This window comes from Choloepus didactylus, chromosome X (genome assembly GCF_015220235.1).
Source record: "Choloepus didactylus isolate mChoDid1 chromosome X, mChoDid1.pri, whole genome shotgun sequence".
NCBI lineage: Eukaryota > Metazoa > Chordata > Mammalia > Pilosa > Megalonychidae > Choloepus > Choloepus didactylus.
Window position 1 is genome coordinate 84,012,684 of NC_051334.1, and position 6,199 is coordinate 84,018,882.

Below are 6,199 nucleotides of genomic sequence, written 5' to 3' on the forward strand. Positions count from 1 at the left end.
ATAGTCTAATCCTTCAGTTCAGTCCTGCCACTGTTTGTCTCTGCCACTGACCCACAAGTCCTTGGTATTGGCATATGGTCCCTGAGACTTGTGAGTGGGTCCCTCTTCCAGGCCGTGCACCCCCATGTCATCTGTTGAGGGATGACTGTGCTATGTCACAGGTGAGTACCATCCCCCCAGGGTGGTTCTGGGCTGCCAGTCTGTGTAAGGAGGATCCCAGTCTGCTGAAAGAATGGCTGAATGGGGCATGTTAATTCACAGTGCTCTGCCTTCCCAACTCTGGGACAACCAGCAGAGGGTGCAGGGAAGGCTAATGTCCATGCCCAATTTTTTTGGTGTGTGTGTGTGTTATTGGAAGCACTTTCATCACACTGGGTTGTCTGGGGCAGCTCTGGGCTAGGGGGCCAGCGATGGGCAGGAGTGTTCCCTGTCCACCAGGATGATGGCTGTGAGAGGATGCCCCCCTTTTCTTGGGAAGTTGTGGTGTTTAGTGAATTTTCTCAGCCACTGGATTATTGCCTTTTGTCTCAGAGCTCTCGTAGTTCTGCTCTTGTCTTGACCTGCCCAAATTGCAAGTCTTTGAGGCATTCTGTATTGGGCTTCTTAGAGTAATTGTTTTAGAAAAAGAGAAAAAGATTAAAAAAAGGGCCCTCCTCACAGATCTAATGCATTATTGGAATGCTAAGAGACAAAGGAATTAGGACCATTAAGGAAAGGTCCAGGGGGCAGACAGATTTGTTTTTCTTCTGGATTTGCATATGAGCCTCACTCTGCCTGAGCTCTGCCCTTCCCCTTTCTATGTTCACCAGAACTCCAAAAAGCCTCTGCTTTTATTTTTGGGTTTTTCTTGCTGCTTTTGCTATCCCTATCTCCTCTCCACTGGGCTGGCTGCTCCCAGATTCTCTGGTGTCTGGTCTCAGTCTATCTATGATCGGAGTTTGGATCAGTAGGATGAGTTTCCTATAGGAGCTGCCACTGTAGTTCTCCCTCCTCATTCCCAGCACTGATGGCCCTTCCTCCCATGGGACTGAGCCTGGCAGGGAGGGGGGCGCATGTCCCCTGGCCACAAAAACTTACAGATTTTGCTGATCTCAGCAGTTCCACGTGTTCATGAGTGTTGTATGAAGTATGCCCAAAGTCAAATTGCTTTGCGGTGTCCAGTCCATGCAGTTCCTGGCTTTCTGCCTACTTCCCTGGAGGAGTAACTAAAATGTACACCTCACCACTCTGCCATCTTGCCCTGCCTCTCCTCATCATATTTTTTGAACATCTTTAGTTAGTTGTTTCAACTGTGGTGTCTCATTTGAAGTGTAAGTTTTTTCCTTTGACTGGGCCATATCTTTATTTTTCCTATTGTGACTCATAATTGTTTTTTGTCTTGACATCTTTTTTTCTTGATTACCTCAAACACATTTTACCAGACAAGATGAGCCCAGGTCTCAGGAAGAGTGTGTAATCAGTACCATTTTTCTTGAGGATTAGACCCAGGAGATTGTTAGATTTTCCTTTGAAGCCTCTAGACTGTGCTTTTCCTGCCCTGCCTAGCATGTGGTACTTGTAAGCCTGAAGCTCCCCACTGGCATAGAGATGTGGTGACTTTAATTCTCAGAGGTCCTTATTCCTGCCAGGGACCAAGGGTTTGTCAAAAGTCAAGCTTGAGCTGTTTCTATTTTTTTCATCCCCAGGCCCTGGGGTCTGTATTCTCTGAGGGATGGCCACCAATTGAGCTGGGCCTCACCTCCCCTTTTCATAGGGAAGTTAGGCCCTTTAGGGAATTATCTCCTCCACTTGACTTCTTCCTTTATCTCTGTATCTTAATTCCACCCTTGCCTGGGTCAGTACTGACATTTGCAAATGCTTGAGGCTTTCTCTAATGAGCTACTTATAATGATAGAGAAAAAAGCAAAAGAAAGAAATCCCCTTTTCAGAGCCAGTACCCAGTTCCCCAGTTTCACCAGTCAAGAGCTGGAGTTAGTTCCTGGTACTATGTGCCACTTTTCTTGGGACACAGCCATTTTCCAGTATTCTGAGCTCAGCCAACCTTGAAAACTTCTGTTTTTATTTATTTATTTATTTCCTTCAGCCCCACCACCTCTCCACCAGGAAAGACCTTGGGGTTAATTCCTCCTTGCTGCAGGTTTATCTGTGCTTGTAGCTTGTATTAAGTAATTCAAATATGTTAATTAAAACCACAATTGGAACTTGGTTGAACTTCCCTTCCATTGCTTCAAGTAGAGACTTCTTCTTTTTCCCACAGGGAATTGTTCCAACTCAGCCTGCCATGCTAGTGCAGGAAGGTAGGCATCCTGTGCTGTTTGGGGGTTCTTTACTTATAGTTCTATGCTGCATTTTTAGCCCTTCCACCCATTCCAGACTAGTGTATGATGTGTGTCTGGTCACAGATGTCCCCCAAACAGTTTTAGCAGAGTATTTTCTATTTGTTAGTGGCTATTTACTAGTTGCTCTAGAGGACTAACTAAATTACACACTTTTCTATACCACCATCTTGCTCCACCTCCTCATCTCTTAGGTTTTGATGTGTTGTATTCTCATTTTCTTTCATCTTCAGATATTTACTAATTTCTCTTGCAATTTCTTTTTGACACACTGGTTAAGACTGTGTTGTTTAACTTCCTTATATTTGTAAATGTTCCAGTTTTCCAGTGGTTATTGATTTCCACCTTCATTACATTATGATCAGAGAAAGTATTTTTATAACTTTAATCTTTTCATATTTATTATGATGTGTTTTGTGCCCCTAGCATATGGCCTGTCCTTTGGAATTTTCCTAGTGCCCTTGAGATGCAAGTATATCATGCTCTTTTGGGGTGCAACAATATATATATGCCTGTCAGTTCTAATTCTTTCATCACATTATTCTGGTTGTCTATATTCTTATCATATGTTTAGATATTCTATCTTTTGAAGAGAGTGGTGTGTTGACATCCCACAGTATTATTGTAGAAATGCCTATTCTTTCAGTTTTACCAGTGTTTGCCTCATGTACTTTGGAGCACCTTGAGTAGTTGCATGAATATGTATGATAGTTATTTCTTCTTGGTTAATTACCCCTTTTACTGATATATTGTGTTCTTTATCTCATAACTTTTCTTGCACTTAAATTTTATTTTATGTGATATTAATATAGCTGCTCCATCTTTTTTTGGTTATTGCTTGTGTGGAATATCTTTTTCTATCCATCATTTTTAACATGCTTCCATCTTTGGGTGTAAACAGTATAAGATGAATCATGTTTTTTATCCTTTCTGCTTATCTGTCTTTTGTTTGTGTAGTTTAATCCATTAACATTCAATGATATTACCATAAAATCTATCCTTACTTCAACCATTTTTCCCTTGCCTTTTATTTGTCAGATCTAGTATTTCTATTTCTTTTTATCTATTTAATTTCTCTTACTGGTGATCATCATTTCTATGCTCTCATCCAAGCCTCTCTCTCTTGTCTTTTTCTTTAGACCAGCAGAACTTTCTTTGATATTTCTTGCAGTGCAGGTCTCTTGTTAACAAATTCATCCATTTCATCTAATTTATTGGTGTTCAGTTGTTCATAGTATCCTCTTAGACTCCTTTTTACTTCAGTGGGTTGGTTGTAATGTCCCCTGTTTCATTTCTGATTTTAATTATTTGTGTCCTCTCTCTCTTTTTTTATCAGTCTAGCTAAAATTTCATCATTTTTATTGATCTTTCTAAAGAACCAATTTTCAGTTTTGTTGATTCTTCCTATTGTTTTTAGTTTTCTATGTCATTTATTTCTGCTCCAATTTTGTATTTCCATAATTCTGCTTGCTTTTTGATTAGATTGCATTTCTTTTTCTAGTTCTTCCACTCTTGAAATTAGGTTCCTGATTTGAAATCTTTCTTCTTTATTAATGTAAACATTTAGAGCTATAAATTTCCCTCTCAGCACTGCCTTTGCTGCATTCCATAGTTTTGGTATGTTGTGTTTGTATTTTCATTTCCTCAGGATATATCCTTATTTTCCTTGTGATTTCCTCTTTAACATATTATTTAAAAGTAAAATGCTAAATTTACACCTATTTGTGTATTTTCCATTCCTTCTCTCTCATTGATTTCTTGCTTCATTTTGTTGTTGTCAGAGAAAATTCATGGTATAATATTAATATTTTTGAATTTATTGAGATTTGTTTTGTGACCTAAAATATGGTCTATCCTGGAAAATGATCCATGTGCACTCGAGAAGAATACGTATTCTGTTTGCTGTTGTGTGCAGTGTTCTATATGTCTGTTATGTCTTGGTGGTTTAGAGTACCATTCAAGTGTTGTATTTCCTTATTTGTCTTCTTTTGTGATGTTCTATCCATTATCAAAAGTAGTGTATTAAAGTTTCCTGCTGTTAGTTTAGAAACATCAATTTCTCCCTTCATATTTTCTTCATATTTTTTGGAGATCTGCTGTTAGAGCATATGTATAGAATTGTTAAATCTTTCTGCTAAATTGTCCCCTTTATCAGTATATTATGGTTGGATTCATCCCTTATATCTGTTTTTGACTTAAAGTCTATTTTATCTGATATTAGTATAGTTACCCCAGCTCTCTTTTGGTTAATGTTTGCATGGTATGTTTTTCCACCCCTTTGCATTCAACCTACTTGTATGTTAAAATTTAAGGTGAATCTCTTCAAGACATCATGCTTTCTAATCCATTCTGCCATCTCTGCCTTCTGACAGGAGAGTTTAATCCATTTACATTTAAAGTCACCACTGATAATGCAGGACTTTCTTCTGCTTTTTTGGTATTTACACTCTGTAAGTCTTATACCTCTTTTGTCCCTCAATTCTATATTTAAGCAGTTTTTTGTGAGATATACTCACCATACAATCCATCCAAAGTGTACAAATGTTCACAGTATCATCACATAATTGTGCATTCATCACCACAATCAATTTTAGACCATTTTCATTAGTCCAGAAAAGAAATAAAGCATTCTTATAATTGGTCCTTAGCATTGTAGTAGTGCATTTGTACTGTTGATGAAAGAATATTAAAATATTACTATTAACTATAGTACATAGTTTGTAATAAGACATTTTCCTCATATACTACACTATTAGTGTGGCATACCACTTAAATCCTTGTAATAGTGATGTACATTTGTTCTGGTTCACAAAAGAACATTTTTTATTTGTACTATTAATCACAGTCATTGTCCACCACAGGCTTCACTGTGTTATACAGTCCCATGTTTTATCCTCTAGCTTCTATTCTAGTGATGTACAGGACTCTAAACTTTTCTTTTAAAAAAAATCACACACATAATTGAGTGCTGGTAACTACACTCACCAAAAATTTGCTACCGTCACCTCCACCCATCTACAAAATTAAATTCCACTTAGTTAAACATTTTGCACACATTAAACATCTGCTCCCCATTCATTGCCATCATTCTATCTCCTGGTAACCTATATTAGAATTAAGTCATATTAGTGATATCATACAATATTTGTCCTTTTCTGTGTGTCTCACTTCACTCAACACAATGTTCTCAAGGTCCATCTGTATTGTCACATGTTTCAGGATTTCATTTCTTCTTACTGCTGAATAGTATTCCATCATATACACATACCACATTTTATTTATCCATTTATCAATTGATGGCCACTTGGGTTGCTTCCATCCTTTGGCAATTGTGTATAATGCCACTATGAACATTAGTGTGCAAATGTCTGTTCATGTCCATGCTTTCCATTCTTCTGGGTATATACCCAGTAATGGGATTGCCAGGTCATATGGCTCTTCTATACTTACCTTCCTGAGGACCACCAAACTGTCTTCCGCAGTGGCTGTACCATTTTACATTCTCACCAGCAGTGAATACATGTTCTAATTTCTCCACATTTTCACCAATACTTGTAGTTTCCTGTTTGTTTAATAGTAGGAATTCTAATATGTGTGAGATGTTATCTCATTGTGGTTTGATTTGCATTTCCCTAATAGCTAGTGAAGCTGAGCATCTTTTCATGTGGTTTTTAGTCATCTGTATTTCCTCCTCAGAAAAATGTCTATTCATGTCTTTTGCCAATTTTCTCAATTAGGTTTCTTGTCTTTTTATTGTTGAGTTGTAGGATTTCTTTATCCAGTCTGCATATTAAACCCTTATCTGATATGTGGTTTCCAAATATTTTCCCCCTTTGAGAAGGCTGACTTTTCAGCTTTTTGAC